The 13,054-nt window shown below is 39.2% G+C and overlaps 1 protein-coding gene across 1 annotated transcript in view; it reads right to left on the bottom strand.

Annotated features, from left to right (window-relative positions):
• ST6GALNAC3 (ST6 N-acetylgalactosaminide alpha-2,6-sialyltransferase 3) overlaps positions 1 to 13,054 on the bottom strand; it is a 150,907-nt gene that overhangs the window by 103,317 nt on the left and 34,536 nt on the right. Inside the window, exon 2 of the mRNA XM_010408973.4 lies at positions 10,997 to 11,191. The gene's annotated coding sequence lies outside the window, so the exon portion shown is untranslated. The remainder of the gene's footprint in view (positions 1 to 10,996; positions 11,192 to 13,054) is intronic.

Here is a 13,054-nt window from a genome sequence, read left to right as displayed (position 1 = left end):
GTTGTTCTGACAATAAAGTTCTGGCTGTAATACAATGGTAATAAGGGATAATCTATCCGGAATAGTAGATTCACAACCATTTTATGACAGTCAATCTGACTAAAACTTTTTAATTTTTGACCATGACCAGAAGTAACTTGATCTAAAAATGGTACTTTCTCTTTACAAACATGAATGCTTTACAAACATGATGATCCAGAAGCAGTGAAGAGTACTTTGGTCCACATCAGCAGCAGGACAGAAACTGAGGCAAGCTCACGAGAGTTCCAGCCTGTTTCTCTGCCCACTCCCTCCTGAGTAAAAGATCAACACTAATCATCATCATTTGCCTTACAATAATGTCATCAGCTCCATCCGTTATCACTTGTCCCGGTGGTGACAAGGCACATTCAACACCAAGGGCCAACTGGAGCAGAAATGAACAGGGTAGCTCCAGAGCGACCTCACCACCATGGAGGATCCCAAAGGACAGTCCCCCCACTGCCTCCAAGGCACTCTCCTGTGGGACTCGTTGGAGGTCTGCCATGGAGACAATTAATGAAGAAGCACCACCTGCTTCTCATGTGTCTGAGAAAATTGCATTTTTCTGCCTTCTTACCAGAGAGCCAGTTCAGCCCTAGAAACACTGAAAAGTGCCTGTACTCTGCCTTTGGGAAACACTGACATGGCTTCAAATAAACTTTTTTGGAGGTCACTCCATTTGAAAAAGAAGTCATTCTTGTAAGGACATTAGCAAGAAACTTTAAAAGGTACATGAACTCTGACCAGAGACACAATTTTGCCACAGGTTCTTCTGATATGAAATTTATTTCCAGATGCTTTTCCAAAGCCTGCTACCAGAAGACTGGATCAATGTATTCATCTTGAGGCCACATCTCTACTCCACCAGGAATCCAACCTTGTGTAGAATGCAGCAGTAGACGGCTTAAGAACAGCCTCTTATCTCCTAAATCTCCCATCTATGCCTTCAAAGCTGTCTTAAATAGTAGTACATTTGGGGGGAAAAGGAAATCTTATGATCTAGTGAAAAAAATTTTGGGAAGTAAAGAGCAAGCCAAATTGGAGGGGAAGCCTTAAGAAAAATCAGCAGTTTTGGTCACCATGAACTGGCTCTAAAAAGGAAGAGCTTGCAGGAAATAGGATCAACATTACAAATCTTTAACATGCTAGAAACAAGATGACACAAGAAACTGTATTGTAAGCTGGAAAATGCTGGTAAGTCAATAAAATTAATTACACAAAAAACACCTGAGAACAGAACTGTCATTCATTGATCAATTCCATTACATACTGGATGTCATCAAATACAGGGTTATTGTTTTTACCTAAAGGCCAGACTTTATCCTTCACCTTGGTATTTCAGTTCTGTTTTAGGATATTTGCCTGTGCTGATCTAAGTTTTCAGTGTACTGCCCTGGAACTACTTTGGAGTAGGTCCTGTGCACGCAGTCAGGCACTTCATAGGAGTCTGAAGGCATCTGAGTAAAAGCTTAGAAATATACTTTTTCAACTTGATGCACTCCAGAAATTGTATTTTCTCTTTACAAACATGAATCCTAGGCACCAGCACTGAAAGAGGTAGAAAGGAGGGAGGGTGGTAGCATCACTGAACTAGAACCAGGGAAATTAACCTGAACCAACTTACACTTTGGCTGGTGTAATACTAATATGAGACCCTTGAGCATTCTTTTCAGTCTCTAACTGGAGCAAAGCAGGTTCCATCCCCTGAAGAAATATTGATCTAATACTGGTAGCATTTTCATCAATTTCAAATCCAAAACTCTGGGTCCTAGCTACAGGAAACTCTTAAAAACACATTCAAGAAGCGGTACTTCGAAAAATGATGCTATTAGTCACAGAAAAGAGGACTGGTATGAAAGGGTAAAGGCAGTAATGTGCATCCCTGGGGTTGGGATTAAAAATGGAGGATGAATTGTTGTTATTAAGAGGACAATCCGAAAATCACTCCAGTAATTTCTCTGCTCTCATTTTGGGATTTTTATTTAACGCTGTATTTATTCATCTAATGCGCCAACTGCTTTTCTAAGTGACAGGAAACGAGATTACTGTAATCTCTGACTAGCTCAATATGGAAAATATATCAACTAGATAGAAAGAAAAATAAAGATGGAAGAAAGAAATATTGCAAGTAACACAGAGTTTCATTTTTCTCACTCCCACCCTGACCCAGATGGAATTGGTTTTCATTTTAGGGTGCAGCTGCATGGACACCATTTACCATGAACTTTCCAATATCGGTGGCAATACAACTGGTTTAGTGGTAGTTAAAACATGATGTGTGATGAGTACACAAAATTTACAGCTACTCCCACAGAAAACGTAGCTCCCTGTAACAGATACTATAAATCTATTAAGTAGAGCTAAGATGCACACACTGCCAGCATAGTAATGCCAGTAATGGGCATGAGGTTTTTGATTCATACAGGTCTCTTACAGACCAAATAACACATATTTGGTGGTATGGACTAATGCATTCAGCCAGACAAGAGAAACTATCCCAAGAAAAAAAATTATTGCTGGTACAATTTGCATCTGCTCTAAGAGGGTCTTTGAGCTCATTTCTCCTCTATGCAGCACTTATACCAGTCCACCTGTTCCATCCTGGTCTGAGAGCAGATAGCAAAAATTAACAGCTCAAATATGCATTTAAGGTTCACATTTTAACAAAAAGCCTAAGAGAAAAGGCTCATGTGATAGAAACTTTCCACCCACTCAGAAAACAATAAAAAAGACAAAACTCTGTGCTCAATCCGCAGAGCCGCACAGCAGAACCTGAAGCTGCCAAACACAGGCTGTGACAGATGGCCATGGGAGCAAACTTGGAAAGCAAAGGCTTTCAAGGAAGATGGCTGTGGCTTTAAAGCTAACTAGTAATTGGCATGACTGTCAGTGCTAGGAGTCTGTCTCTTGAGCGAGTTCTAGCTGCTTTGTTTACATGGGCACCCACGCACGTCTGTGTGCCCGTGTGTGCGTGGCTGGCACGCGGCTCCCTGCAGGGGAGTATTAATAGCCTTGGGTCAGCTCTGTGCTGTGCATCTCTGCCAGATAGCTGTGCTGGGCAAGAGCTCAAAGAGCTAAACTCACTGATTGCCATAGCTAGCAGAAAGCCCTTGTGTAGGAACGACTGTACCAGCAAAATTCCATTTTTAGTGACTCTTTTTACTCTGTGGTGTATTTTATACACCAGTACAGAGTGTACCTCAGCTGCCATCACCACATCCAAAACTAGTGACAATTTGCTGCAAAGGATACAATCCTTTGAATCTCTGTGAGAAATGGACTCCAGGTATAAACTTAGCAGGGTGACACTGGGTTTCTTTTGATGAGGGCGTCTTCATTTTTAAAAAGCAGTAGTGGGAGGATATTCAGGGAGAAAATGATAGGGCACTGCTCTCCCAGCTGATGAACTGGAACACCAAGGAGACACCTTGCCTGCCACTAATGCAAAGCAGCCCATACTTCATTTGACAACTATTACTGACAAAAGAAGAAATCATGTAATGGTAACAGAAGTAAGTTCTCATCCAGAGTAAGATCAGTAAGTTCCTCCTTCCCTTGACAAGCCTCACTCTCATCTGCTCATTACATGTTTCCTATTTTCCCCAGAGGTTTGGTCTCACTCAAGAAGACATTGCACCAAACCTCCCTGCTCTTTTCTTTACCAGTCCAAAAGACTACTCCATTCACTTTTCTGGTCTACCTGCCGTTCAAATGAAAATAAAACTTTGCTGACAGAAATTCGCCTATCAAGCTCGCTAACTGCAAAAGTCAGCTCTTCCTCTGTTTTCCAAATGGTCTCCAGTCAATTTTCAAGGTGTTGCATCTCTCATTTGGGGAGACATTGTTCACACTTTTCACATGGAAAACACAACTGGCACCTTCTCAATAGGGAGACTAACATTAGCTGCTATAGCCCTACCCTTCAGTAGCAGTAAAAAAAAATCCTCAAGAAGGTGGGAGAAATCTCTGAAAATTATATATAACCAAGGTGCATGGCAAATCTTTGATAGCAGTAACCTTCTGCGATATAACTTATAAGCTCCATTCAACAGATCAATCCAGCCCATGACTGCATCGTAGACATTTATTTCTACCAGCCCAGATTCTTTACGGATTGACTTCTGATGGCACAGCTCACTGGCTGATAGTAATCTCTTCTCAAGTCCCTTAGTCTCTTTTTTCTAAAGCAGAGCCGCCACACAGGCAGCACTGCTTGACTCATCACACTGAGGCTCTGTGTGGAGCAGATTTAATTCCTCTGTATAGAATACTTGATATATTTATCCTGGCACTTGACTTTTTCCTCATGAGACACCATCAGAGTCATGGCACCTTTAAAAACCTAAGCTAATTCCATATATACAGAAGGAAAATGGCTGAGCTGGCAGGATTTACTCCACTGAGGACACACATTACCTGTGTTCCCTTCTCTCCTGTAGGTTCATAACAGCCTGAGTGGTTTCAAGTGGACCTTGCAGCTTATTCTGATAATTCTCTCTTCTTCCAGGCCAAATGGGGGTTGGAGAGAGGAAGAGGGCAGTGAGGATCCTGGTGATAATTGGTTTAGTGAGGTCTGTTTCTATAAGATGTGCTCCTGGAGTTGCTCATTCAGTGGTTAAAAGTCTTTGGCAGGAATTTTATTTCCGAGTGTGTGCCTATGGCTCCCAGAGCCAGGAACAGGAGCTCTGGTACAGTCAGAAAACACAAGAGAGGCAGGAGGACAGGAACCATCAACCCACCATATGAATGTCTCTCAGAAGTGTAACGTGCAATATGATTGTCATTTAAAATGTTATGTAACCAACCCTTCTGCAATACTTCCAAAGAAAGTTGCTCCTGACCATTTATAGAACAGAAGCAAAAAAAAATCCAGAAGATACTGCATGTTGTACTTCCATTATTATTATTATTATTATTATTACATGATTTCTGAGGATGAAATAATAAGTAACTGTGCAACTGATAAAAAACTGTGTCTAAGAAGGGATATAAATGATAAATTACTATGAAACAAATAACCTTTTCTTAACAAAATATCCTGTGAATTCTTAAGTTGTAACATAGAACAAGATCCTAAAGGAAGAGACAGGATAGAAGTCATCAATGTTCAGAAATTAAATACTAAAGCAGCTTTCTTTCACAGTGAATTTTGGCTGATGTAGCTTTTTAGCCTCTCTAGGACCCAGTTTTTTCCAAGAAGAGTATGAAACAAGCATCTCTGGAGTCAGCTGAACACACCATTCCAGTTCACAGTCTGGTAACCTTCTCTTCTGACATGAAACCCAGAGCTATTCTCCAAGTTTCTCTTCATAGTGTCATTTTCATCCATTACTAACAAAAGCAAAACAAACCTTTCCAGGTCAGTTGCTAGCTTTACATATTTTTAATATTTCTTACAAAAATGTCAGTCTTTTTGAAAAATTTTTCTCACTTCCCATATCTGGAGAAGAACTAATATTAAAACATTCACCACATTCTTTGCATTCCTCATGTATTTTTTAATTTAGTTTTTCAAGTTTTTTAAGCAGGTGGTCTCTCATGGTTGGTGCGGGTCCACCGTATGATTGCTTCTAACATGTTGACAACTATCTTATTGCTATTTTTGAAATTCTATGTGCCTTATCTTACAGTCACAGAGCACATCACAGCCCATATTTCTGCATGTTATGTTACTTTACCTCTACATTTCAGGTAATTTTTAAATGTACTTACTTTATTCTGTTTAAAAAAAAATAATAAAAAGGACAACACAGGTATGTATAAGGTCTGCAAACTTCTCCTGTTTATATTCATATCTGTGGTATTTTATTTGTGGAAACCTCCACTCATTCCAGTCAAGTTCTACTACAGAAATTCTGGGAAAATGGAAAAAAAAGGAACCAGATTTAGGCCGTCCAGTCACAAGTGTTCGTAGCTGTGTGTGCCACAAGTGGTGAGCAATTAACGCTTGTACACAGGTCTGTTCAGGTTAGGGACAAAATGGTATGGGATAATATGAGCCAAATGTATTTCTTCAGTATCAATACAGTATTGATGAATTTTTCAGTTATGACAGGATTTTTTAAAAGTCTTAAGTGCTACAATGCACATTCCTTTTATCTAGCGCTCATCACTGTAAGGCAAGATTCTTCAATGTTCACGACACAAAGGCTCTTTGCTCCCTCAGAATTCATTTTAGAGGAAGCCATTAGATCTCACAGTTGCAGTTTAATGTAGGGATTTTAGGTCATCTCAGAACTTAGCCTTTTCCAAGAACGGTTTTAATCTTTGTTCAGTACTTGAATATACTTTTATAATTACGCTTCAAGTGTTATTGCAGCTATATTTCAGATTTTACGTATGAAGGAAAATGCTGTATTATTTTAATACTGACGGTAGAGTAAAAATCTATTCAATATTCACCTTTCATGAAGCACAATCAAATATCCAAGAACACTATTAGACTTGCCTAGCATAAAGTTTCAGACTGCTAATGGATTTTAAATTGATATCATAATGCTGCAATTTAAATACATGATGTTCATTAATTTTGCTAGAATTCTTTGTAGAGTAGGAATGGTATGAAAGAAGGAGGAAGGTTATATTTTCTCTACCTGCTTCTTTTTATCTGCTTCCCCATTTTTGATATACAAAAAGAGTCATTACATCAGCTTGACGTGGGTAGGGGGTGAAGTTCATTCCAATGACAATAGGTTTCAATTAGGTAACTACCGTGGAGTTGTAGCAAATTAATATTTTTTATGAAAAAAAATCACCAGGAATAGGATAAAAATAACTAACACATGATAGGCATGACATTTCCTAAAGACAGATTTCATGGGACTTCTCACCAAAAATCCATAGGCACAAAGTGGAGGAAATAAGGGATGGAAAGGTCATCTTGCTCATACACCTCCTTCTCACTGAAAGGTCAAAATTCATGTATTGAGCAAGACAGCAATACTGCAAAACAGACAGGCATAATTTCCCACAAATCTCAAGGAGTGACCTCGGATGTGGATATTGAAAACGGGAAAGAGATCACATCATGGAGGGCTACTACAAGATCCTTTTCTACTGAGGAGAGCGAGGGTGGGCTCTGGATGCAAATTTTCTAGGTGAAGAATCCTCTATTTCAGAAATATCTCAAAAGTGAAACTAAAATGTGTCTAGACATTTTAGTCCGGTATATACAACACTTCACATCTATTTGTATTTCAAATGGCCCGGTATATACAACACTTCACATCTATTTGTATTTCAAATCTAATATATTTACTGTACATAAAGACAGTTTTTCCAAAGCTGTTGCTATGGCTACAAATCAAGGAAACCATAGCAACAACCCTGTGTTATGTACAGCCTTAATTGCAGATTAAGTTATGTCTCTCTTTGCATTTTATATTAAATACTCACATACAATCTAGGTTTAGTAATCTTAAATTTTTTTCAGACTTTTTAATAATAAAAATTCCACAATATTACACTGTCAAGTCAAATACACAACACCCTTGAAATATGTCTTTACAGTATTATTCTGATCCTACCTAATAACAGCCACATCATTGTTTTTTGAGATAAACACTAATGTTCATATCATCGTATTTCCTGATCTTTTTTAATACAAATGATTGATCACTACCACTTTAACCAAGTAATTGATTTTCCATCATCTCATAAGATTTTTCAAGTCTCATCCCACTAAGCCTTACCCCAAAACCAATCAGCTCCTTCTAACTTAGTATTTTATTGCTATGGATTAAAATTTTGGGGTTTGGGCCTTTTTTGGTTTGTTTTGGTTTTCCTTTTTCTTCAGAAAGTAAGCATGCAATAGAGACAGGAAAGGCAGAGTAGTAGTTCATTCTAGATTTTCTAGCTTCCCTGTCACTTCAGATGACTGACTGGGTTGGTGGCAAATGACCCTAGTTCCTCTGGTTCGCTGACCTTGTATATTCAAGTATTTAAGAACGCTGAGAAGTTGGGATCAGAGAGCCCTGGCATGCTGTATGCTGCCAGACTTTAGAGTGCACCCTGAGAGAACAGGTAAAGGAGAGCAGAACGAATGTGAAGAAAAGAAGAAGGATTTTGGAAGTGGCTGAGGAACAGGATGGAGTGCTATCAGACAGCAGGAGACAACGGTGGGGTGATAGGATTCAAAGGACACTCTAGGAGGATATGAGCACATCCAGCAGGTGTAAAAAGATTCCCTCAATAAAAGAGAAGAGAAAAAGCCAAAACTCACATCTTTAAAAGCCTTCTCTCCTATCCTCCCTTCCCTCACTTTATTTCCTGGTAATTCACAGCGGTATTGTTTCCCCACACCATTTGGTCCTTGCCCATTGACGAGACACCATGCATTCTATTTTGCAAAAAACTTGGCCACATCTGTTTGGGGCATTAGCTTGTCTCACAGAGTGGACTTTTCTGCTTATCTTACATACCACAGCAGCACAAAAACCTAGAAAATATAATCTTAATTTTATGAAATGAGCAGAAATTTGATGTATTTGACAAAACAAAGCAATGAGTGATCAGTGCTTTTAATCTCTATGAATAATTGAGATTTTCTGGCTATTTTAATAAAAGTAGTATAAAAATGCTTCTCTGACAAGGCAATCTGTGTTCTAAAAATCATAGTCTGAGAAAGCTATGAGTGTGAGTTAGGAACTGGGTAAAAGCTTTTCACATGAGCAGCACAACAAAAGTTCCCTCGCACAGGGAACAATTAAGTCAAAAGTTAGTCCATTTACAATAAGCAAGCCATGTTCAGGTTCTTCATTATCATTTTAATTAGCAAATATTAACGTAATCTGAAAATACGACAGGGAAAACAACTAAAATTACTAAGTTTAAGGAGTCCTTCATGACCTAAGCTAAATTGAGACAAATGTCTTACTACTCGATACCAGTCACCAACTTTCAGGACACTCCTTTCCATTTACTGTTAGAACTTCCAAGCGTGTTATCAAATTTAAGAATGAATTAAGGCCCTCATAAACTACTTCTAACCTCTGATGAAGGCAATGGTGAATAAAAATGTATCAGCAAGCTCCCCTCCTCTCCAGTTATCAGTTCAGACTGATAGTGATCAAGTGACCGTGGCAGCTCTACCTCATTCAGATTCCATGCCTGCCACTGTGCCAACAACCCAGGGACATGCAGAACATGCTGCCCTCTCATATCTAGAGGGATGAAGATGCTGGATGAAGCCTTAACCCTTTTGTGCTCAACAGCACCTCCCATTCCTTACACTGGGACTACGATTCACATCTAAATAGTTTTCTTCTCAGGTGCTTGTCCTTTTTCTGCTTTATCGATAATGTACTTTGGCATCCAAAATAGTGCTGCATCTTACAGGGACAGTAATTAAAAGCTACATAAGTTTAAAAGAAGCTGCCTCCTAAAAACTGCCTCTCATTCTGCTTTTTGTATTTAACCCACTAAAGGTAGGATAATAACTAGCTAGTCCAATACACTTCCAGGACTAAATACAATGAAGTGGTAAAGTATTTTCAGTCTCTATAAAAGCTGTTATGTAAATGAATTTCACTCATTAATAATTGCAATTTTGTAGAAAAAAATAACTAGCAGTTAGTGGAAGTCTGATAGTATTTCTCATGACTGACAGTGCTATAACTGATCACAAACTACAGAAAGAGTTCATTTTTTATGTTACCTTATTTTGAAAGTTTCCACTTTACAAATACTACAAAGAGAGAGGAAAAGTCTGAAGAAAATGCATCACCAAAACCCAACAGTGGCTCTAGAAATTTTGACAACTAAAACACTTTAAAGCAGGAGTCCCTGTAAAACTAAATTTTGTCAGACAAGTATTTTTATCACAGAGCAAGTATTCTGCAAAGCAGATACACATCTATCGTGGCCGGGTTGGGGTCTGTGGCTCAGACCCGGGAAGCCGTGACCGACCCAGAGAGAGCGTCCTGCAAGGGACAGTCCCCCCGAGGTCTGCGGTGTTCCCTCCGCCGCCGGGGTGCCTCCGCAGAGGGGTGCCTGTCTCAGCAGGCTGCCAGCTCTTTAGTGATTCACTGAGAGTGATTTCAGCTCTTGCTCTGTGAGGCAACCCCAGGCCAGACCAGGAGGAGAGAGATGAGAGGCTCCTTTGGCGGTTCCGCATGGGGCAGCTTTATTTGTCCTGCGCCCCACGAAGGGTAGGCTAGAGACGAGCTCTCCGATCTCTAAGGGAGAACAGGGTAGCTCTTATAGGGATACGAGGGTGGGTGTGAGAGGGTAGAAGCCAATGGGTTACAAAGAATCTACCTAGGGTCTCCCAGAGGCTCATGGTTCTGTTTTTCTCTCACCCTCACCAGGAAGTGCTGCCTTTTCCAAGGGGATCTTACTGGGAGGTAATGCAACCTCCTTATCTCAGCAGGCCTCCCTCCAGGGCAGGGGCTGGGCACACTCCACACACATCAATGAGTTTTAAAGTACAGAATGGAAATACATACCTGGCTTTGAAATAGCTATGAAGTATTAACACAATACATCCAGAAAAATCCAGTAAACCTCCAGCTTTACACATTTTCTAGACTCACATATGCTCATTTAACAAATCACTCCCTTTTCTTCTTTCATGCCCATATAGACACAAATAAGCTACTTCTTCTTTGGGAAGCCTAGGCAAAATTAGACATTTTTAGGACCTTATTACAACAAACATGAGAAAATTTCCATTTGCATTAGAGGGACTGAAAGATTGAAATTAATCTGAAAGATTTTCTTGTTTGTATAAACAAGTTTTCACTCAATCAAGGGTGATTTTGAGGCCAGTTCACTGCTCTCTCCACTGCATACATGACAGAAATTTTTAAAATTTCAAAAGTCATTTAAGTGGTAGCAGATTTCTAAAATAGCCACTTTGCTCAGAAACACTCTTGCTCAGTTTTCACACTGGGCAGGTTGTAAAAAGTATTAGATGGAATTGGAGAAAAAGAAACCTACTGGTCCATTTTGCCGGGCTGTTAAAACCAGGTCTTACCTCTTGTGTTTTTACATTTATATATCCATAATGAGTTCTCAGAGGCTGCCTTTGGCCATTAGAAAATGGGATCCACTTGACACTGGTTTGTCCAAAGCAGTTTAGGATCAAAGGGAAAGTTACTTCATTTGTGAGGCGAACGATGATCAGACAGAGGAATGCTGCAATGAAACTCACAGCAACAACGGACTTTCTCTGTAATGAAAAGAAGAAAGGAAATAAATTATTAAAATCTAGAGTCAATTTTAATTTTAAAATACATATCTTCAATTGTAGGATGAAGGAAAAACACTTGAGAAAGCTTTATGTGAAATTATTCCTCTGGTAGTCACCTTGCTGCAGGAGCACAAGGAGGCAGGTGACTGGATTGTTTTATTTCAATAAATTTGCATTTCAGAGATTTGCAGAGTTTCTTTTAGAACTGGTTGCAAATGAGCCAGTTTTGCTCACAAAAAACCAGCCTTTTTTTTAAAGTTTCAAAAAACATCTATCAGCTTTAAATTTAATTTGCATTTGGAATGAAGATTTTAAATAAACATCCACACCAAAGTCTCCACTCAAAATCATCAGTTCTCTAGACATGACAATACACAAAAGGAAAATGTCATCTGCAGTGACACCACACAAATTTTACTGGGAAGATTACCATCACTGCAGATCATTCCAGGCAACAGAATTCATGCTCTAGCTTTAAATACTGTAGAATAAATTGTTGGTGAAGTCAGCACCACATTCTGCCTTATTCCAGGTTCATGAATTTACAAAGTAAGGCATTATTATCTTGGACAAGATGACCTCCATTATAAATATGTACCAGATCTGAAGCCTGTATCTAATTAATTAGTCTTTCCCTTTCACCTCTACCCCATCCAGTTGGTGGACAGGAGAACGTAACCATAGAAAGACCACAACTTTTTCCCTGGGTAACTCCCCAGTCTGCAGGTGAAAAACTTGTAAGAAATAGGATGTTCTCCTTATTTTTAGCTGTTTTTTTTAATACTGCAGTCAATTACTTCCAGACAAATTACTTAAGGACAAAACATGTTAGTCGGGATGTGTAAAGATTCTAGGTAACGATACTCTATCAGAAAGAGTATTTTCACGTTTTCCCTGAGGGAATGAAACAATTATCATTTACAGGTGTTTTTACTGTACTTTAATTACATTCTAGGTTTACCTAATTTGCCACAGTTTAATTACTCTACTGAATGTAATTCTATCATTCTAAACAGTAACACTTACAGAAAATACAGGGGAAAAAAAGTCATTTGCCTAAGGGCCTATACATAAATGTATAATAACACTTAATGCTGGATGACAGGATCTGATCACCCCAATTCCCATCTACAAATACCACCAACTAACCAGCACAGAACACATTTCACACCACTCATTTTGCACAATGGCAATAAGACCACACGTGATACAATGGTAAAGGCAATCTCTCATTGAAACCAGGTAAGATGAATCTGTTCTTTGCACAACAGTGAGAATCACAACGAGCCCACAGCAAATTCAAAGGTATGTTACAATATTCCCCCCAACAAGAGTTTAAAAAAATAGTCCATTGCAGGGGTCAATTGCATGGCTCTGTGTTCTGATGTATTGGGAGGTTACAATTTACAAGATAAAAGCAATGAGAGACTGGGCTGGAAAACTTGGGTGAATGAGGTCACTGTGAGGAGAAAAGGAAGGGGAGGATGAAGAAGTATTGTGGCAGTGTGATTCAGTGAGGAACCTCAGTCAGCTAATGGCTGTGCAATGTAAAATTAAACCCAGCAAATCTTCAGAGGGCAGCGCAGCAGCCACAACCCAATCGCAGCTTTCAGAATTCATGGAAGCCACTGCACTTTTCATCATCTGCATTATAACAGATTTACATTAAATTGCAATAAAATGGCTGGGGAGCACTTCTGTGTCACTTCTCTTTGTAGCAGATGGAGTCAGAAACATTTAGCTATATATCAGAGACTTGTAAGTGCTAAGAGCAGCCAAGATGTGCAGTGCAAGTCATAATCATAAAGCAATGAGAGGGAGCATGGATTAGTCATATTATTT

The sequence above is a fragment of the Corvus cornix genome, chromosome 8 (genome assembly GCF_000738735.6).
Source record: "Corvus cornix cornix isolate S_Up_H32 chromosome 8, ASM73873v5, whole genome shotgun sequence".
Classification (NCBI taxonomy): Eukaryota; Metazoa; Chordata; class Aves; order Passeriformes; family Corvidae; genus Corvus; species Corvus cornix.
This window is presented reverse-complemented; position numbering and strand designations above follow the sequence as displayed.